The sequence below is a fragment of the Phoenix dactylifera genome, unplaced genomic scaffold (genome assembly GCF_009389715.1).
Source record: "Phoenix dactylifera cultivar Barhee BC4 unplaced genomic scaffold, palm_55x_up_171113_PBpolish2nd_filt_p 000420F, whole genome shotgun sequence".
In the NCBI taxonomy this organism is placed as follows: domain Eukaryota; kingdom Viridiplantae; phylum Streptophyta; class Magnoliopsida; order Arecales; family Arecaceae; genus Phoenix; species Phoenix dactylifera.
This window is the reverse complement of record NW_024067858.1, coordinates 266,795-289,816: the sequence shown is the minus strand read 5'-3', so window position 1 is coordinate 289,816 and position 23,022 is coordinate 266,795. Positions and strand designations below refer to the sequence as shown.

At 39.4% G+C, this 23,022-nt stretch overlaps 1 non-coding gene across 1 annotated transcript; it reads left to right on the top strand.

Annotated features, from left to right (window-relative positions):
- Positions 1–4,657: 4,657 nt before the first annotated feature.
- LOC120105997 lies at positions 4,658–4,764 on the top strand. The gene has a single exon (XR_005508247.1). It is a non-coding gene; the product is annotated as a small nucleolar RNA R71 (small nucleolar RNA).
- Positions 4,765–23,022: the final 18,258 nt, after the last annotated feature.

The window sequence follows — 23,022 nt, the reverse complement described above, 5'->3', positions numbered from 1 at the left end:
ACTTTAAAAATATTACCGGTATTTGGATTCTCTATCTCAACGGTTCCATACGGATAAACAGTTTTAACTATAAATGGGCCAGTCCACCTAGATCTCAATTTTCCTGGAAATAAATGAAGTCTTGAATTATACAATAGAACTTTCTGGGAAGGCTCAAATATTTTTCTCATAATATTTCTATCATGAAAGACTTTCATTTTATTCTTATAAATTCGAGCATTCTCATATGCTTCATTCCTGATTTCCTCTAGTTCATTAAGTTGAAGTTTGCGTAGTGAACTAGCCTTATCCAAATCAAAATTAAATCTCTTAATAGCCCAGTATGCCTTATGCTCCAATTCCACAGGCAAGTGACACGGTTTACCAAAAATAAGACGGTACGGAGACATTCCAATTGGACTTTTAAAAGCAGTACGATATGCCCAAAGTGCATCAGTTAAACGCAAAGACCAGTCTTTGCGATTTGGGTTAACCGTTTTTTCCAGAATATTCTTAATTGATCGATTGGATACTTCAACTTGTCCACTTGTCTGTGGATGATAAGGGGTGGCGACTTTATGGGTGATCCCATATTTTCGCATTAAAGCCTCAAAAGGCTTATTACAGAAGTGTGAACCCCCATCACTGATGATGGCTCGAGGCGTTCCAAATCTGGAAAGAATGTTTTCTTTTAAAAATTTTTAAAACAGTTTTATGGTCATTATGTTTGCAAGGAATTGCCTCAATCCATTTGGAGACATAATCTACAGCTACTAAGATGTACAAATTTCTGAATGAAGGAGGAAATGGACCCATAAAATCTATTCCCCAACAATCAAATATTTCGATAATTAAAATTGGGTTGAGGGGCATCATATTCCTACGAGTTATCCCACCTAACTTTTGACAACGCTCGCAAGCTTTGCAAAAGTTATGAGAATCTTTGAACAAGGTGGGCCAATAGAAAACGCACTGTAAAATTTTTGTAGCCGTTTTCTTACCAGAGAAATGACCACCGCAAGCTTCAGAATGACAAAAGGAAATGACACTAATAAATTCGTCATTAGGTACACATCTCCTAATAATTTGGTCTGGGCAGTATTTGAAAAGATAAGGATCATCCCAAAAAAAATTTTTTATTTCAGTCAAAAATTTTCTTTTGTCTTGTTTATTCCAATGACTTGGTAGTTCACCTGTGACTAAAAAATTTGCAATGTCTGCAAACCAGGGTGAAGATGTGATCTCAAACAGTTGCTCATCAGGGAAAGTGTCTTTTATGGGTGAATTGTCTAAGGAATCTGAAAGAGTCAGACGGGACAAGTGATCAGCTACTACATTTTCTACCCCCTTTTTATCTCTTATTTCTAGAAAAAATTCTTGGAGCAGAAGGATCCACCTAAGCAAACGCGCCTTAGCATCCTTTTTTGAAAGAAGGTACTTAAGGGCAGCGTGGTCAGTGTAGATAATGATTTTGGATCCAATCAAGTAAGACCTAAATTTGTCTAGTGCAAATACTACGGCAAGTAGTTCCTTTTCCGTAGTGGTGTAATTCTTTTGTGCACTATTTAAAGTCTTACTTGCATAGTAGATAACATAAGGCTTTCTTTCTTTTCTTTGCCCTAGAACTACCCCAACTGCATATTCACTGGCATCACACATAATTTCAAAAGGAAGTGACCAGTCAGGTGGTTGCATGATGGGAGCAGAGGTCAGCAAGCTTTTGAGTTTATCAAAAGCTTTTTGACATTCTTCTGACCACACAAATTGGGTTTCCTTTTGAAGGAGATTACATAAGGGTTTAGATATTGAGCTAAAATCTTTAATGAATCTCCTATAAAATCCTGCATGACCCAAAAATGAGCGTATATCTTTGATAGTTTTTGGGTTGGGTAAGTTAGCAATTAAGTCAATTTTAGCCTTGTCTACTTCAATTCCTTCAGATGAAATGACATGCCCGAGAACAATTCTCCTAGTTACCATGAAATGGCACTTTTCCCAGTTTAAGATTAGATTCTTCTCCTCACACCGAATTAAGACTAGTCTTAAATGGTCCACACAGTTTTCAAAAGAGGAGCCAAAAACTGAAAAATCATCCATGAAGACTTCCAAAAAGCGCTCAAACATGTCGGAGAAAATACTGAGCATGCATCTTTGGAAGGTTGCAGGAGCATTACATAATCCAAAAGGCATTCTCTTGTAAGCAAATGTGCCAAAAGGACATGTAAAAGTGGTCTTTTCCTGATCTTCAGGATCAATTGCAATTTGGTTGTAACCTGAATAGCCATCTAGAAAGCAATAATATTTATGACCTGCTAACCTTTCTAAAATTTGATCAATAAAAGGTAGAGAAAAATGATCCTTCCTAGTGACAGAATTAAGTTTCCTATAGTCAATGCATACACGCCAACTAGTGGGGACCCTAGTTGGAACTAATTCATTGTTAGCATTTTTGACTACAGTAACACCAGGTTTTTTCGGGACCACTTGGGTTGGACTTACCCATTTACTATCTGAAATTGGGTAGATCATACCCGCATCCAGAAGTTTCAGAACTTCTGCTCTAACCACATCCTTCATGTTTGGGTTTAATCGACGTTGAGGTTGACGAGAAGGTTTGGCATCAGCTTCTAAGTGGATTCTATGAGTGCAAATTGAGGGACTAATTCCCTTGATATCAGCAATTGTCCACCCTATTGCTCCCTTATGCTCTTTGAGAATTTCCAATAATTTTAGTTCTTGACTTTGTTCGAGTTGGGATGATATGATCACAGGAAAAGTCTCTTCTTGACCAAGGTATGCGTACTTGAGCTCAGATGGCAAAGGTTTTAGCTCAAGTTTAGGTGCTTGAACACTAGATGGTAGAGGACTATTGTTGCGTGTGGGCAATTCTTCAAAACGAGATTTCCATCTATCTGTATCCAACAAAGGAGCTGAATCTAATATAGCACTGATTTCTCTAAAGTTTTGGTTGATATCTGTATTTCCGAAATGAGTTAGGCATGTTTCTAAAGGATCAGAAGAAAGAGATGGGACAAGAGCATCTTCTACAATGGAATCAATCAGATTAACTCCATGAATTTCATCATTTTCGTTATCATTATCGGGTTGTTTACAAATGTTAAATATATTAAAATCTATAGTCATATTCCCGAATGACATTTTCATTATTCCATTTCGACAGTTAATCAAAGCATTGGAAGTAGCTAGAAATGGGCGGCCTAGAATGACAGGTATTGGAGTGGTACAGTTCATGACAGGCTGGGTATCTAATACTATGAAGTCGACTGGAAAGTAGAATTTATCAATTTGGACAAGTACATCCTCGACTATTCCTCTTGGTATCTTTATAGATCGATCGGCAAGTTGGAGAGTAACCTTGGTGGGTTTTAGTTCACCAAGTCCTAACTGTTCATAAACTGAATAGGGCAGTAAGTTAACACTAGCACCTAAATCCAGAAGGGATTGTTGTATCCTGAAGTTTCCTATGATGCAAGATATGGTAGGACAACTAGGATCTTTATATTTAGGTGGGGTGTTGTGTTTGAGAATAGCACTCACCTGTTCAGTTAGAAAAGCTTTCTTTTGTACATAAAGCTTTCGCTTTATGGTACAAAGATCTTTTAAAAATTTGGCATAAAATGGGATCTGCTTAATGGCATCTAATAAAGGAATGTTAATCTTTACTTGTTTAAAAATTTCCAGAATTTCTTGGTCAGGTATTCCCTTTTTAGCTGCAAGCAAGCGCTGAGAAAATGGAGCAACTATCTTATGATGAGGTATTGGATCATCTTGTTCAGTATTATTTTCATCCCTTTTCTCAATGGATTTTTCAGGTTTGTCATCCTTCATTGCAATTTCTTTGTTAATTATTTTTCCGCTACGAAGGGTTGTGATAGACTTAGCTTGTTCAAATCTAGGTTGGGATGAACTTGCTTCATGGACCTCATGTTGACCCTTTGGGTTAGATTGAGGTTGGGCTGGAAATGTTCCTTTTTCCCTAACATTGAGTTGAGCCTCAATTCTACCTACAGAATTTTTAAGTTCTTGGAGTGATTGCATTGTATTCTGATTTATTTGAGTCTGCCCTTGCATGAAGGTTTGCAAAGTATCTTCAAGGGATCTCTTATGGGGTGGCACATAGGGTATGGAATTCCCTTGAGATTCATTGGCAGTGGGTCCATGTCTCCAACTAAAATTCGGATGGTTTCGCCAGTTAGGATTATATGTTTCAGGAAATGGTCTCTTATAAGCATTTGTGAAATTCGCTTGATCATGCAACACTTCTTGGAAGGCGGGGATTGTAGGACAATCCTTGGTTAAGTGTGCATTACTCTCACAGATTTCACAAATACTTTCATCTATAGTAGGTGCCTTTCCTGTATTGGCTCTGCTTAATTCAATGGCTTCAACCTTCCTAGTTAGATTAGCAATCTTTAAATTTACATCATTTTCTTCTTTAACATGATACATTCCTCCTTTAGTATTAGTCGGTATTTTAGGTTTCTCGTTCTTATCTATTGTATCCCAAGCTTGTGCATTTTCTGCCAACAGATCAAAATAGTCCCAGGCTTCCTCTGGTTCCTTATTCATAAATTCACCATTACACATCATTTCTACAAATTGTCTCATATTGGAGGACAAACCATCATAAAAGAAACTAATGACCCTCCAAATTTCATATCCATGATGTGGGCAAGCAAGCAGAAGGTCCTTAAATCTTTCCCAACACTGAAAAAATGTTTCTCCATCTTTTTGTGCAAAGTTCATGATATTTCTTCTAAGTGTATTTGTTTTATGTGTTGGGAAGAATTTCTTTAAAAATTCTCTTGTCATTTCTTGCCAGGTAGCTATGGTCCTAGGTCTTAAAGAATGTAACCATGACTTAGCTTTTTTCTTTAAATAAAAAGGAAATAACTTAAGCTTCACTACCTCTTCATTGATATTATTAAATTGAAGTGTTGAACACACTTCATCAAATTCTTTTAGGTGCAAGTAGGGACTTTCGGAGTCAAGTCCATGAAACTTTGGGAGTAATTGGATTATTCCTGGTTTCATGTCAAAGGCTCCCGCAGCAGTAGGAATAACCATACAGGATGGGGTACTGATCCTAGTGGGTTGTAGATAATCACGAAGCGTTCTAATAGGTAAGTTATCTTGAAATTCATTATCTCCCTGATTACTACCATTATCTTCCATTTGATTATTTGAACTTTTATCCCTTGATTCAACTCGGAATAATCTTTTCGTTTTATCCCTTTGCCACAACCGCATATACTGACCAATTAACCAGTCGACTTTTTTTATAATTATTATTATTATTAATTAATTATTTATTTATTTTGTATATATATATATATTTTTAGAGTTTTGGATGAGTATGAATATTACCTAAAGCTATGAATATTGACACCCTGCTACTAAAATTATTCACAATCAAACAATATCAAAGCATAGCACCCTTATTTCTAATGTTTTCCTAAAAATTTCTAGACAGCTCCTAACTGGTTTGAAGAGTACACTTAAGCCTCCAATCCGGTCTAATAACCTAGTCGACCAGGTAAGCTCCCAGGTAAGTGGAGGGGTCACGATGCGTGTAGCAAAGGTCCCACTTAAAACCCACTTTCCTCGAACAGAAACTGTCTCCCTTCAATCACTTAGAGGGACAAAGCTTGCCTAGACATCGACCGGGGTCATAGAGCGAAATTGGTGCAACTTTCAGTGGTCTTCGTCCTATTGAGCTCGAATATCCTTAGGGGCCAACATCTAGTTGATTTTAATTAGGCTTAGGATATTTATGCACTGGGATGATTTTTGGGCTAAGGACGAGTGATGAAATCCCGACCTTATCTTTTTAATGGGTTCAGCCCTTAGATTATTTTATGCAAATGCTTAATACTATATTCAACAATCAAGAAGATTTTTAACATTTTATGTCATGACATTAAATTGCATTTGAATAGTTGATCAAGCAAACTAGCTAAAATTTTTTTTTCTTTTTATTTATTTATTTTTTTATTATTTTATTATTTTAATTAATAATTTTTTTAAATAATTTTTGTTTTAAACAAGAGTAAAATTCTAATCTAGGAAAAATAGAACTAGTATGAACAAAACAGAAAAATTAATTTAAATACTCACGGCCGGAGTTTGTTCACTCCGGGAATCCAAAAATGTGATCTTGATCTTCCTCGTTACTGGTCCTGCTTTGTATCGTCCTTGAATCTGAAAAGATTTGAAATTTCAGCTGTGTTAAAAATAAAGAAAAATTGAAGAACTAGAAATAAAGAGTTGAAATTTTCAGCCATGTTCTCGTTCGCACGTTGCAATTCCCCGGCAACGGCGCCAAAAACTTGCTACGTCTTTAATCTTGCTCTTTTAAAAAGGAAAATTAAACGTAGGATACCCCAAGTATAGGGTGTAGCAAAGTAATATTCTCGGTGAGTCCGAGATCGAATCCACAGGGATTTGACAGTGAACAAAAACTAAAGGCTAAATAATATTCAGATTGACAAAAATATAACTAAGGCATTAGGATTCAGCCTAGCACTTAATCATGCTTTTCTTAAAATCATCTATTAATCATAATAAAATAGATTTAGTTTTATGGGCAGGATTACAGTAATTCTATTTTAAACTACAGGGATTTCTAAGTATCTGTTATACCCGGAGGAAATAACAAATCAAAAAAATATATAAGTTTGAAATAATTCTTATAAATCTACTGCACCATAAATCAAATCAAAAACATTAAAATCTCATTGATGATTAAAAAAAATACATGAAGAAAATGCTAGGCTTTTCCCTAGCCTTAGCTAAAGGAGATTTAGCTATCCATATGAGATGCAAGCATTTTTATAAAAGGGATTAGCATAAAATAAATAAAATAAGCATAAATCCCTTTTTCTTTCCTTTTTTTTTTGGTTTCCTTTGGTTGAGAAAACAGAGTACTCTGTTTTCTCTTCTCTCTCGCGTGGGCTCTCCTCTTCCTCTCGCCCGGCTGGCTCCCTTCCTCTTCCGTCACGGCTGCTGGCCTCCTCCTCCTTCGCACGCTCGGTTGAGTAGATGGATCGGAAGAGGAGGTGCAGATGGCTGGCTCCTGGTCGCCTCTCCCTCTTGCTCCGTGTCCTTCTCTCCTCCGTGGCCTCTGTTAGATGTATGCCCTAGAAGCCAATTTGGCTGACACATTGTTGATTCTAGGGACATAATTTTGTACTTGACTATTTATTATTGAATAAATAAAAGGCATCTTTTCATTCATATTATTTATGTGTCTATGAATCGTCCAAGGAATTAATAAGATGATGATACATATTCTCAAGAGTTGAGAATTTAAGGCATGTATCATTGGTGATTAATTTCTAAATGCTCCTGATCAATGGATCATCACGAGGACGGTGATCGATCCGATCAGTGCACAGATCACTTTCCTTCTGGATGGATGAGACTTGAGTCCACAGTGTAGGGACACTGAAGTGATAGTGTAGGTGCTTGTTAGAGAACAAGGGTACTGAGCGTGACCAAGACAAGAAGTCACTTGGATGTCTATCCACTCGTCAGTGACTTGCTTGATGTTGCAGTAGTGTGACTGGTCCTTTGACATGCGGTGCTTCGGCTACTCACAGTGAGGTTATTGTAGTTTGACTGCACACATACATGGTCTCTAGCCATATGGGTCCATGCAGTGTAGATTGGCTGCAGTAAGTTCACTGTAGGAGTAGGGTATGCACCTATAAGGAATCTATCGACCTTGATAGAAGAGGAGTGATCCTATGTGATTTGTTAGACTGAGTTCTAAGACCTTGGCCAGGGCAGTAATATAAAGTGGAAAAAGAGTTTTCCATTAGCGAACTCAAGTCGAATAAATCTTGACATATGACAGACGATGGGGTTTGACGAGTTGTCCATGACCTCCGCCCTGTAGGGATCCACGATAGTAGGACTGTATCACACGTTAACTGCACCTAGAGGTTCATCATTCCATTCTGCTGGGTAGCCACTACATGCTGCTAGGTGTCACTGGTGGATGGTGGGACTCATAGGGATTATCTTGATGATCGATAAACCCTAATGAGTTGAGTTGGAATCGTTCCAACCCATTGAAAGGAGTTTTCAATGATATTGAGATAGAGATCACAATATATCTCACTACCAGTCAGAATAGAACCTATGGGGTCACACACACTAGAAGTATTGACCGATCCGATGGTTGAAATCGTGATTAGGAATCACAAGTAATCAATTTGATTGATAAGAAGTTGAAGAAGGAACAAAGGGAATTAATTAATTGGACTTGAAACAAGAGTCCTACTTCGAGTAGGATACCTAGAGTCCTAATTGGATTAGGACTGAAAATCCTAGTTGGAGTAGGACTGGGATTCCTACTTGGAATAGGATTCCTACAATCCTAATGAGATTAGGAATTTTGAATTAAAATTGGATTCCTACTCGGAGTAGGATTCCTAGAAATCCTAATTGGATTAGGACTTCGGATTCAAATAGAGTCCTAATTGGATTAGGACTAAAATTAAATACATCCTAATTGGATTAGGACTCCTTAAGTCTAAATTAATTATTAATCTAATGAATCAACATGACTCCTAATTGGATTAGGATTGAAGAGTTCAATTGAGTCATGGTTCATTCAAGTCCTAATTGGATTAGGACTAGCCTAGATTGGATCCAAATTGGTTCACCCTTGGGCTAAGCCTAATTGGATTAAGGCTAAACCACATTAGGGCCTCCCAATCCTCATTAGATGAGGATTAGGGCAACATGAGAGGGAGGGGCTCACGCCCCTCCTCCTTGGATCTCTTGGTGCGGCAACAAGAGGGGCCGGCGCCCCTCTTGGTAATACATCAAGGGCTCCTAACTTGTAGGAGCCCTAGATGTTATAAAAGGAGGACTCTTGGGGGCTGACCTAATGCATATAGGAATCCCCCTCCTCTCCATCACGTGGCCACCCTCTCCCTCCCTTGGTTCAGCCGCCAGCAAGAAGAAGGGAAAAAGAAGCCATGGCGCCCTCCTCTTCCTCCTTTCCTCCTTCCAACGCAGGAAAAAGAAAGTAGGCTGCAGGGGCCTTGCTTCTTCCTCTTCTTCTTCCTTCTTCTTCCTCCTCTCAAGTACATTCATGAGTTGAAAGAAAGAGAGGAGATCAGCCATCAAAAGTTATCTCTGCAAGGGAGCTAGCACCTCGGTGAGATAGAAAGCTTGGATCGGATCCTGCTTCGTGTGGATACCCATAGAGGCCGGACGTTTGAACGGCTTCAAGCGAACCCTCTTCCAAAAACCATGAATTCAGATTTGCGGTGATCATCTACCCACGCAAGGTGAAGATCTGATCTTCCTAATAGTTTTAAAAGTTTTAATTCTTACCTAATTACGAAAGGTTTCGAAACAACGTTCATGCGATGAACGTAGATCCCGTGCATGCCGATTCCGCTGCCATCTGAAAAATTTTTGAAATATCAGCGGCGTGGGCGGGTTCCCAACAGTGGTATCAGAGCCTAGGCTTCGTAGATTAAGGTAAGAATTAAATATCTAAAGGCTTATTAGATCTGAAAATTGAATGATCATGCATGCTGAAAAATTCTGCATGCAGATTTTTCAGGGGTGCTGATTTTTGCATGCTGATTTTTATGTGATAAAAAGATGATTCTAATTGCATTGTTAATGGGATTACAAAGTTTAGAATCATGATTAGCATGATCAGCGACCTATGTCATGATATAATCAGTTAGTTTTCAGATCTGAAAATTATAATTGTTGCATACGGTGATGATCATAGGATTCAAACCCTTTTGGTATCAAATGTAATGACCTACGATGTGATCTGCAATGTCATGTAATTTTTCAGATGCTTGCATGCTTCTTATTTGATGTTTTGAGAGGCCTGCGTGCCTCCTAAAAGGAGATGTAATTTATTTTTATTTTTATTTTACATTTGGTTGTATTTCTGTGATGTGATGTACATCAACGATCAAGCTGAAGCAAAGGCATGAGATGAAAGGTGATCTAAGCGGTTGATGGCGATGGGATCAAGAGTTGATCAAGGATCGAATCAAGGAGGCTTAGAACCAATTCAAGAGTTGAAGACCACTTGATCGATTGATGTGCATGTGCTTGTAATACGACCTAATTAGAATCCATGATCATCACCTATTTAAAGTTTAACTTTATTTGATGCTGCGATTATAACTGCCTGTGATGTACCGTTTGCATGAGATGTGAATGCGAGTCGGGAAGATAGGTTTACATGTGATGTAGCAAACCCAATGAGACCTAAATTAAAACCTCCTCAATCAAGTCGAGAGTGAACCAACATGAGCGAGTCATATTAGATTAATTGATCTAATTGGTGTCTAGGAAAGCATGAAAGGTGGTTACTTAATTAGGACCTTACTCTCTGAGTAAGGAGAGCCTCCCACCTGCTTACCTGGCCAATTGTTCGATTACCTCTTATGAAGAGCTCAAGTTGCAAACACTAAGACCTGATTAACCAATATTAAGTCAATAGGTCTTCCACTGTAGTAGAGCTGCTAAGGTCTTTCTGATGTTGATTTGTCTCGGCTGGATACAGTGGGCAAGTTGCATCGGGGGGCTGGACCTCTCTATAGACATGAGATGTTGTAGGGTAAAGGTGGGGTTGGGCACCAATAACTGTTAGGTGAGGACCCAATGACGACTTTATTCCTACGATTATACGGTGGGTCTGACTTAACTAAGAAATGGGACCAATAACTGTTAGGTGAGGTCTTCATGGCTTAGAGACCAAGTTACACTGCAACATGCTTGAGAAGCATTGTACAAGAGTTGTACACTCATCCATCTATGTGTCACCAATAACTGTTAGGTGAGGTGGCGTGTAAATTGGTGGGACCGCAGTACCCACTAGAAACCCTAGTCGTGTGGGATTTCCGTTTCCCTACCAGGGGAGTGTGAGGGATTCGAGAAAATAGTGGGAGTTACATTTGTTCTAAAAGACCTTAGAACAGATTAGGATCAAGTACAAAAGTCTAACTAGAATCTTTACTCTCTGAGGATTATAAAGTCAGCTTCTAGACTCTTAACTCATATCCTATAGAACAACCGTTTGACCAAATCCAATTATAAAGATTGGCTCAACAAATTTCAAAAATAGTTTTGAATTGTGAGAAATTTGGGTATATGCTAGACTATGGAATCCCATGTTACCAATCCGTCCGATCACTGATCAGCGTAAGATGCTTGTTAAGTGGACGAACAATAACAATAAAGTTAGGTGCTGCACAAAGGCATCCATGTCCAATGCATTACAATGCCAGCATGAGAACATAAAGATTGCCAGGGACATATTAAATCACCTGCAAAAGTTGTATGGTGATCAGAGTCACGCAGCTCGGTTTGAAGTGTCCAAGAGGCTCTTCAAAGCCAAGATGAACGATGGGCAGTCTGTCCATAATCATGGTTTGACCATGATAAAGGACTTAGAGAAGCTTGAGAAGCTTGGCATGACCATGCACAAGGAATTGCAAACGGATTTGATCTCGCAATCCCTTCCAGCTTCATATGAATAGTTTATAGTAAACTACCATATGAACAAGGTTGTATGCACTAAAATAGAATTGTTAAATAAATTGGTAACTACCTTAGGAACCTTGAAGAAGTTCAAGGGGCATCGTTTTCGCTGTCAAGTTGGTTTCTACTTTCAAGAGAGAGTCTATTTGGAAGAAGAAGAAGCCTGCGAAGAAGCAGAAGACTAAGAAAACACCAAGTAAGGAAGTTCTAAGAAAAAGCCAATTGCAAGGAAAAGTGTTTCCATTGCATCATGGACGGCCATTGGAAGAGGAACTGTCCTACATACATGGGAAGCATAAAGTACATGAAGGGTGACAGACCTTCAGAAGGTTTTTCAGATATGCTCAGGATACTTAGGGACTGTAACCTATTGCTAGCAGAAATTTGATTTCTGTATTTTATTTAGCATAGAAAGATTTTTATTTATTTGAAAAATTAAATTGATTTAACATGGTTTTAAGATTGACAGTCTCTATCACATACATATGGATGTATCTGTGAATATATCTGAGCAAACAGTGAATACCATAGGATCTAATAGATCCAAAAATGAGATAAATCTAAAGTATTTAAGGCACCTCAGGCTTGGCCATATAGGAGAAGACAGAATAAACAAATTGGAAAAACATGAGCTTTTGGGCTCATTGACTTTCGAGTCATATTTGATTTGTGAATTCTGCCTTCAAGGAAAGATGGCCAAATTATCCTTTGTAGGACACAGGGAGGTCCACTGAAATACTTACCCTAGTACACACTGATGTGTGTGGCCCATTCGATGTGCAGGCTAGGGGTTGTAATTTTTTACTTCATTTTACCGATGATTATTCACGGTATGGATATGTGTATGAGACACAAATATGAAACTTTTGAAAGGTTCAAAGAGTTTAAATATGAAGTAGAAAAACGTATAGAAAAACTCACTAAGGTTCTTCGATCAGATCGAAGAGGTAAATACCTTAGTTGAGAGTTCCGTGATTATCTCAAGGAGAATGGTATAGTTTTATAATGGACTCCTCCTGGTACACCTCAGTTCAACGGAGTGTCGGAGAGGAGGAATCGGACTCTATTGGATATGGTCCGATCCATGATGAGCTTCACTGATTTACCCTTGTCTCTTTAGATAGATGCCCTATTTTCAGCGATTTATTTATTGAATAGAGTTCCCTCTAAATCCGTTCCTACCACACCGTATGAGATATGGCATGGTAAGAAACCAAGTCTGGATCATCTCAAGATTTGGGGATGTCCGGCCCACGTCAAGAGACTACAGGCGGACAAGCTAGAGGCTAGGATCATAAGTGCTCGTTTTATATGATATCCTAAAGAGTCATTAGGATACAATTTTTACGTCTCAGAGGATCACAATGTGTTTGTGACCCGTCATGCCATCTTCTTGGAAAAACAGTTTATCCTTGATAGAGGCAGTGGGAGGAAAATTGAGCTTGAAGAGAAAGTCTCTGAAAAGCAACGAGTCATGGATCCTATCGAACCCATTAATACAGAGCCAGTACACAATGTCCCTCAACCACCTCGCAGATCAAGTAGGGTCTCCCATCCTCCCGATAGATACTTAGGTATACTAGAAGAGGATACCGAGGAAATGTTCCTAGTGGAAGATAGGGATCACATACAGGATCCCAAAACCTACAACGAGGCGATATCTGATATCGATTCCGAGAAATGTCTGGAAGCTATGAAGTCAGAGTTAGACTCCATGCATTCCAACCAAGTCTGGACCTTAGTAGACCCACCAGAAGGTATTGTACCTATTGGATGCAAATGGATCTACAAAAGGAAGATAGGTTCGGATGGAGAGGTAGAGACCTATAAGGCAAGGCTTGTGGCGAAAGGGTATAGTCAGCGCGAAGGCATTGACTATCAGGAGACCTTTTCACCTGTAGCCATGCTAAAATCCATCCGAACATTGCTTGCCATTGCAGCATTTCATGATTATGAAATCTGGCAGATGGATGTGAAAACTGCTTTCCTGAATGGATATCTTGATGAAGATATCTATATGGAACAGCCTTTGGGTTTCACTTCCAGTGATGGAGATCACAAGGTCTGCAAGCTGCAAAGGTCCATCTATGGACTAAAACAAGCATCTCGGAGTTGGAACACTCGGTTCAATGATGCAATCAAAACGTTTGATTTCATCGAAAACGAAGAGGAACCGTGTGTTTACAAAAAGGTTAGTGGGAGTTCTGTCGTTTTTCTCGTGTTGTACGTAGATGACATTCTCCTGATTGGGAATGATATTCCCATGCTAACCTCGGTCAAGGTCTGGTTGTCAAAAGAATTCTCCATGAAAGACCTTGGGGAAGCATCCTATATTTTGGGAATAAAGGTCTATAGAGATAGATCTAAAAGGATGCTTGGCCTTTCACAGAAAATGTACATAGAGGAGGTGCTGAAGAGGTTCAGCATGGAAAACTCCAAGAGGGGTCTCTTACCCCTAAGACATGGAATTCATCTCTCCAAGAAGATGTGCCCCAACACATCTGAAGAGATTCAACGCATGAGCAAGATTCCCTATGCATCGGCAATAGGAAGCCTCATGTATGCCATGCTGTGTACACGACCTGATATAGCTCTTACTGTGAGTGTCACAAGCAGATATCAGTCGGATCCAGGCAAGAAGCACTGGATAGCTGTGAAGAACAGTCTTAAGTACTTGAGAAGAACTAAGGACATGTTCTTGGTCTTTGGGAGAAGATCAGAGTTGAAGGTAGAAGGATGCACACATATTGATGATAGAAAGTCCTACATCAGAATATGTGCAATTGTGGTTCAGTAAATTGGAAGAGTTCCAAACAACCGATCATTATAGATTCTACCTTAGAAGCTGAATGTTAAGCCGTATCTAAGGGTGCAGTGGAAACCTTCTGATTAAAAGTTAATTGCAGAGTTAGGTGTAATGTCATTAGATGCCATAACACTTACTGCGATAACATTGGCACCATAGCACTAGCTATGGAGCCATGGTCCTCATCAGAAGTCCAAGCACATAGAGCGGCGCTTCCATTTCATACGCGACTATGATGTAGAGGTGCAGAGAGTAGACTCCGCGGATAACGTGGCAGACCCGTTCACTAAGCAGCTGAGTCAGCAAAAGACTGAAGCCCACCTTGAGAAGATGGGCCTAAGATATATGACCAATTGGCTTTAGTGCAAGTGGGAGATTGTTAGATGTATGTCCTAGAAGCCAATTTGGCTGACACATTGTTGATTTTAGGGACATAATTTTGTACTTGACTATTTATTATTGAATAAATAAAAGGCATCTTTTCATTCATATTATTTATGTGTCTATGAATCGTCCAAGGAATTAATAAGATGATGATACATATTCTCAAGAGTTGAGAATTTAAGGCATGTATCATTGGTGATTAATTTCTAAATGCTCCTGATCAATGGATCATCACGAGGACGGTGATCGATCCGATCAGTGCACAGATCACTTTCCTTCTGGATGGACGAGACTTGTGTCCACAGTGTAGGGACACTGAAGTGATAGTGTAGGTGCTTGTTAGAGAACAAGGGTACTGAGCGTGACCAAGACAAGAAGTCACTTGGATGTCTATCCACTCGTCAGTGACTTGCTTGATGTTGCAGTAGTGTGACTGGTCCTTTGACCTGCAGTGCTTCGGCTACTCACAGTGAGGTTATTGTAGTTTGACTGCACACATACATGGTCTCTAGCCATATGGGTCCATGCAGTGTAGATTGGCTGCAGTAAGTTCACTGTAGGAGTAGGGTATGCACCTATAAGGAATCTATCGACCTTGATAGAAGAGGAGTGATCCTATGTGATTTGTTAGACTGAGTTCTAAGACCTTGGCCAGGGCAGTAATATAAGTGGAAAAAGAGTTTTCCATTAGCAAACTCAAGTCGAATAAATCTTGACATATGACAGACGATGGGGTTTGACGAGTTGTCCATGACCTCCGCCTGTAGGGGATCCACGATAGTAGGACTGTATCACACGTTAACTGCACCTAGAGGTTCATCCATTCCATTCTGCTGGGTAGCCACTACATGCTGCTAGGTGTCACTGGTGGATGGTGGGACTCATAGGGATTATCTTGATGATCGATAAACCCTAAATAAGTTGAGTTGGAATCGTTCCACCCATTGAAAGGAGTTTTCAATGATATTGAGATAAGAGATAACATATATCTCACTACAGTCAGAATAGAACCTATGGGGGTCCCACACACACTAGAAGTATTGACCGATCCGATGGTTGAAATCCGTGATTAGGAATCACAAGTAATCAATTTGATTGATAAGAAGTTGAAGAAGGAACAAAGGGAATTAATTAATTGGACTTGAAACAAGAGTCCTACTTCGAGTAGGATACCTAGAGTCCTAATTGGATTAAGGACTGGAAATCCTAGTTTGGAGTAGGACTGGGATTCCTACTTGGAATAGGATTCCTACAATCCTAATGAGATTAGGAATTTTGAATTAAAATTGGATTCCTACTCGGAAGTAGGATTCCTAAAATCCTAATTGGATTAGGACTTCCCGGGGATTCAAATCGAGTCCTAATTGGATTAGGACTAAAATTAAATACATCCTAATTGGATTAGGATTTCTTAAGTCTAAATTAATTACTAATCTAATGAATCAACATGACTCCTAATTGGATTAGGATTGAAGAGTTCAATTGAGTCATGCGTTCATTCAAGTCCTAATTGGATTAGGACTAGCCTAGATTGGGATCCAAATTGGTTCACCCTTGGGCTAAGCCTAATTGGATTAAGGCTAAACCACATTAGGGCCTCCCAATCCTCATTAGATGAGGATTAGGCAACATGAGAGGGAGGGGCTCACCGCCCCTTCCTCCTTGGATCTCTTGGTGCGGCAACAAGAGGGGCCGGCGCCCCTCTTGGTAATACATCAAGGGCTCCTAACTTGTAGGAGCCCTAGAATGTTATAAAAGGAGGACTCTTGGGGGGCTGACCTAATGCATATAGGAATCCCCCCTCCTCTCCATCACGTGGCCACCCTCTCCCTCGCCTTGGGTTCAAGCCCGCCAGCAAGAAGAAGGGAAAAGCAAGCCATGGCGCCCTCCTCTTCCTCCTTTCCTCCTTCCAATGCAAGGAAAAGAAAGTAGGCTGCAGGGGCTTGCTTCTTCCTCTTCTTCTTCCTTCTTCTTCCTCCTCTCAAGTACATTCAATGAGTTGAAAGAAAGAGAGGAGATCAGCCATCAAAAAGTTATCTCTGCAAGGGAGCTAGCACCCCGGTGAGATAGAAAGCTTGGATCGGATCCTGCTTCGTGTGGATACCCGTAGAGGCCGGACATTTGAACGGCTTCAAGCGAACCCTCTTCCAAAAACCACGAATTCAGATTTGCGGTGATCATCTACCCGCGCAAGGTGAAGATCTGATCTTCCTAATAGTTTTAAAAGTTTTAATTCTTACCTAATTACGAAAGGTCTCGAAACAACGTTCATGCGATGAACGTAGATCCCGTGCATGCCGATTCCGCTGCCATCTGAAAAATTTTTGAAATATCAGCGGCGTGGGCAGGTTCCCAACAGCCTCTTGTCCTCTCTCGCTCGGCTGAGAAAGATGTGGATGTTGGCTTCGTAGCCTCCTCCTTCTTTCCTCCTCTCCCGTCGGCTGGTTCTACCTCCACCAGATGGCCTTTGCTCCTCTCTCTTGAGTTCCTTTTATAGACACCTTCAGCAGTGTGGCTGGGAAGACCGAAGGATGCGTTGTGGACGCTTAGGAACTGGGAGCGGAAGAGACATGGCTTGGGACTCCTCGGCTGGGAACGTTGCAGAATTTGAGCAACTGTAGACATTGATGTTAGATTTGAATGCAAGACTTCATGGCTTGGAAATGATCCGTGGTTGCTTGAGATACGAGATGAAGGAAGTCGAATTGCTAAGGATTTGTCTGCTGGAACGCGTGGATGAGCTGGGAGGAAACAGGGGAAACGTCTTGGTTTCATGCTGCCATGGACGTTCACGGATGCGTGCTCGAGCGGATGGGGATTGCTGAAGTGGAATGCAAACGGTTTGGCTTCTTTCCTTTGCTGTCGTTGATGTTTTGAGTATAGATGAATGATGGGAAGAAAGGAATGCAGCTGAATATTCTTGAAACAGGGAAATCCGAAACCATGATTGAGATGTGGCTTGAATTGAAGAGCCGGTTTGGCTTAGGTCCCTTGGGTTTGATTTAGGTTCCATGGGTTTGATTTAGGTTCCATGGATTTGATTTAGGTTCCATGGAGGAGATGCCATGATGCTTGGAAAGCCACATGGATGGTTTTGATGATGCTAGGAAGCTCCACGATGCGGGCATTTGTGCTGGCTGAAACATGTGGTTACAGTGATATGGATTGCATGCGGATGACTGGCGACGTGAGGCTCAGATGAGACGCTAAGGATTTGTTGAGCTCGAACTACCGGGCATTGGGCTAAAATCCAGCATTATAGGGTTTTTTGAATTATATGCACTCAGACACAGATAAAGCATTAATTAATTAATTTTATTAATAAAGATTAGCTATAATACTAATTAAGATAATATGAAAATTTTACTTTTGTACTCTCATCAGAAGGCAGGGACACTCAATCCATACTTCTCAATTTAAAAGAGTTGTATGGAGAACAAAGCAGGACTGCTAGGTATGAGATATCTAAGCAGTTGTTCCGTGCTAGAATGAATGAAGGAACTCCAGTGCAAAACCATGTTCTTATGGTTATAGACTTGGTCACCGGATTAAGTCAATTAGGTTTTGCTATGGATAGTGAGCTCAGTCAGGATTTGATCCTGCAATCACTGCTTGATTCATTCTCTCAGTTTATTGTGAACTTTCACATGAACAAGCTGAACAACTCCCTGCCCGAGCTGTTAAATATGCTCAAAATAGCTGAAGGGCATATTAAGAAGGATAAAGGTCCACTCCTTCTTATAAATAGCACCTCTATGAGGAAATCGGGAAATAAGGGTTCTAAGAAACGATTGAACCCAAGAGTAGCATCAAAAAGAAAAAAGGAAAGAAAAACTCCGGATCAACTGTTTTCATTGCGGCAAGCTGGCCACTGGAAAAGGAATTGCAAGAGTTTTCTTGCAGAGTATGAAGACCGATGCAAGAGTTGCATCAAAAGGTATGTTTATGTTACATGCCAACTTGTCATTAAGTTCTTCAAATTCAAATTCATGGGTATTGGATACCGGCTGTGGTTTTCACATTTGCAAATCTTTGCATGGACTACAGAAAATTAAAATTTTGAAAGAAAGGTGACTTCGAGCTGTATGGCGCTGGAGGAGAGTCCATCCAGGCTGAAGCTGTTGGAACCTACAACTTGGAATTGCCTTCGGGAAAAGCTCCTACAATTAGAAGATTGTTATTATATGCCCAAAATTATTAGAAATGTAATTTCCATTCTTTGTTGTTAAAGAAAGGTTTTGAAATTAATGGAAAGGGCAATGGTTGCTCTATTTATTTTTCTAATAAGCATCTTTGCAATGGCATTATGGAAAATGGTCTTCTAGTTTTATTACTTAATGACAATGTCTTTCATATTAATAAAAGCAATAAAGAAAGAGAGAGGAAGTGAATAAACCCTCCTTTGGCATTGCCGACTTGGTCAATAAGTGAAATTATACAAAGAAGAGTATTTTGATCCTTATGATTATGAATCATTAGGAACTTGTGAATCTTGTCTTATGGGAAAAATGACCAAGTCTCCATTCACTGGACATGGAGAAAGGGCAAGTGAGTTATTAGGACTTATACATACGATGTATTGTGGTCCTATGACAACTCCAGCTAGAGGTGGATACTGCTTACTTCATCACATTCACTGATGATTTATCAAGGTTCGGATTTGTGTATCTTATGAAACATAAATACGAAGCCTTTGATAAGTTTAAAGAGTATCAAAGTATGGTTGAAAAACAAACCGGAAAGTGTATTAAAATCCTTCGATCTGATCGAGGAGGTGATACCTTTCTAGTGAATTTTTAAATCATCTTAAAGAAAAGGGCATTCTCTCTGAATGGACACCTCCGTATACGCCACAACTAAATGGTGTAGCTGAACGGAGGAATCGTACTCTATTAGATATGGTAAGGTCCATGATGTGCTTTACAGATCTTCCTATTTCCTTCTGGGTTATGCCTTAGAAACTGCTACATATGTGCTAAACAGGATACCTTCAAAATCTGTATCTAGTACTCCATATGAGATATGGAGAGGTAGAAAGCCCAAATCTTAAATATTTTAAAATATGGGGCTGCCAAGCATATGTCAAAAGAAATTTTGGACATAAGCTAAGTGCTAGATCAGATAAATGTACATTTATAGGTTATTCCAAAGAAAGTATTGGATATCTCTTCTATCACCCTACTGAACAAAAGGTATTTGTGTTAGTAGGCATGCCACTTTCTTAGAAAAAGAGTTTATCTTAGAAAAGGGCAGTGAAAGAAGAATTGAACTTAATGAAGTTCAAGACCTACAAATAGAAACACAAGAAAATTCTTCAACCAGATGTACCCATTGATGAAGTACAACCACAACACACATCTCCTCTCCAAAGGTCAGATAGAGTGCGAAATGCACCTAAGAGGTATGGGTTTATACATTGAGAATGATGAAGCCCACATCGTCGAAAATGATGATCCTCTGACCTATTCGGAAGCTATCATGAGTAATGACTCTAACAAATGGTTAGAAGCTATGAAATCCGAATAGACTCTATGTATACCAACCAAGTATGGACTTTGGTTGATGCACAGAAGGTGTTAACCCTATAGGTTGCAAATGGGTCTATAAGAAGAAGATTGGAGCAGATGGCCAAGTAGAAACCTACAAGGCTAGATTGGTGGCAAAAGGTTTCAGGCAAAAGCAAGGAATTGACATGATGAAACTTTTTCACCAGTTGCCATGCTTAAATCTATTCGGATTTTGCTTGCAATAGCTGCATACTATGATTATGAAATTTGGCAGATGGATGTCAAAACCGCGAATGGTTGAGGAAGAGGTTTACATGACACAGCCAGAAGGATTTGTCTCAAGTGGGAGAGCAAATCAAGTATGCAAGCTTAAGAGATCCATTTATGGATTAAGCAAGCATCGAGGAGTTGGAACATCCGTTTTGATACAACAGTCAAAGAGTTTGGTTTTATCAAAAATGTGGATGAACCATGTGTGTACAAGAAGACTAGTGGGAGTGCCGTTGTCTTCTTAATATTGTATGTAGATGACATACTAATCATTGGAAATGATATTCCAATGTTACAATCGGTCAAGACTTGGCTATCAAAAAGCTTTTCCATGAAAGACTTGGGAGAAGCATCCTATATACTTGGTATAAAGATCTATAGGGATAGATCTAAAAGGATGCTAGGCTTGTCCCAGTCTAAGTACATAGATCGTGTGCTAAAAAGATTCAGCATGGAAGGAAGTAAAAGAGGTTACTTACCTATGAGTCATGGCATACGTCTCTCTAAGAAGATGTCTCCTAAGACATCTGAAGAGAGGAATAGAATGAATTCTATTCCCTATGCTTCGGCAGTAGGATCAATTATGTATGCTATGCTATGTACTGGCCTGATGTTGCTTATGCCTTAGGCATAACAAGCAGATTCCAGGCTGATCCAGGAGAAATCATTGGATAGCTGTGAAAAATATTCTTAAGTAACTTAAGAAGGACTAAAGATATTTTTCTAGTTTATGGAGGATCTGAGTTGAAACTAGAAGGATTTTCTGATTTCTAGTTTTCAATCAGATCCAGATGATAGCAAGTCCCACTTCAGGGTATGTCTTTACCCTAAATGGTGGTGCAGTGAGCTGGAAGAGTTCCAAGCAGCAAACTGTAGCTGACTCAACTACTGAGGCAGAATACATCGCTGTAAGTGAAGCCGCTAAGGAAGCTGTCTGGAATGAAGAAGTTCATCGCTGAGTTGGGAGTAGTTCCTGAGATTGCTGGACCAGTTTCAGTTTATTGTGACAACACTGGAGCTGTTGCTCAAGCCAAGATCTCATCAACAAATCCAAGCACATTCTAAGACGCTTCCACCTCGTTCGAGAGATCGTCGAGAGACAGACATAGTCATTGAACGAGTAGACACAAAGAACAACTTAGCAGACCCGTTCACTAAAGCTCTACCACAACAGCAGTTCGATCGCCACCTCTCGATTGTATGGGATAAAATATAAGAGCGATTGGCTTTAGTGCAAGTGGGAGATTGAAAGAGTAGATGCCTACAAGCCAATCGCAATATGTATTGCGAAAGGTTTTTTCTTTTGATTTGTCCAAATCATGTACATGACATTTAAATATGAATAAAGGCGTTATGTTTTACATATGCTGTTGATTATATTTATGATAAACTCCTTAGATTAGGGCAATGGTTTTAAGACTATGATGAGATCATACTAGTGAGACTTAAAATGCCTAAAATCTAATCTTAATATTCCCAGTCATTGGTACATTGAGTCGGGGATCAATGATTACCGGAAAGACTGGCATGCATGTAGCTCGATGCAGAGGATGATTGATCTCACAATTCATTTGTGTGGAGACACTAATACAAAAGATGTGGGTGCTCATTAGAGGAATGAGTTCACTGAATTGACCTACAAAGAGAAATCTTATGAAGTCTTACTTACATGTCAAAGATGATTCTCTTAGTGGGAGTTGTGCAACTGATCCTATGACCTGAGATCACCATGGTATCTTGTGCACATGAACCCATATTTTGGTTTACACTCATTCATGACAATAGAGTTATGTACGAGGTCTTCTGGATATGGTGAATTGTGTACGAAGATTATGAGTAGGGTCAACAAGGAATTAATCACTTCTAGTAAGAGAAGATAGCATCCTATTTATTCTAATCATATGATAATTCAGGAAGCCTTTGATCAAAGTAGAATGAAAATTAGAAAAGAGTTTCTAATGTTTCATTATTTGAATTATCATTAAAAGATTGAGAAAAATATGAATATGAAATTGAGTTTGACATATATTCATACTCATATACATATTTGGGATGCAGTTTGATTAAAGGATTGAATTGCATGGTAACTTGCCACTGATTATGAAGGGTAGTATTTTTTGGTATTTCCCCAAATTTCCATATATTTCCGGGTAGACATGACACGTTGCTAGAACGTCAATCTTGTTTTATAGGTTTGATCAAATTAAAGAGTTAATTCGATCACCAATTAGAAAGGATTCTAATTGTTAAGTTCGGGTTCGCGAGTTTGGACTTAAATCGATTAGAAGAGTTCTAATCAAGTTGGGTCAACTCGCACTCACACCTATTGCTGGCTAAGTATGGAACCCAATGGGTCACACACAAGAAAACTTATCAAGGGTCTAATTGGATTAGATCATGTTTGCAAGAAAACATCCTAGCAGGTGTTGCAAACCTTAGCTCCTAATTCGAATTGGATTCGAATCTGATTCGAATTGGATTCGAATCTGATTCTTAATTGATCTAATTTGATTAGATCATATT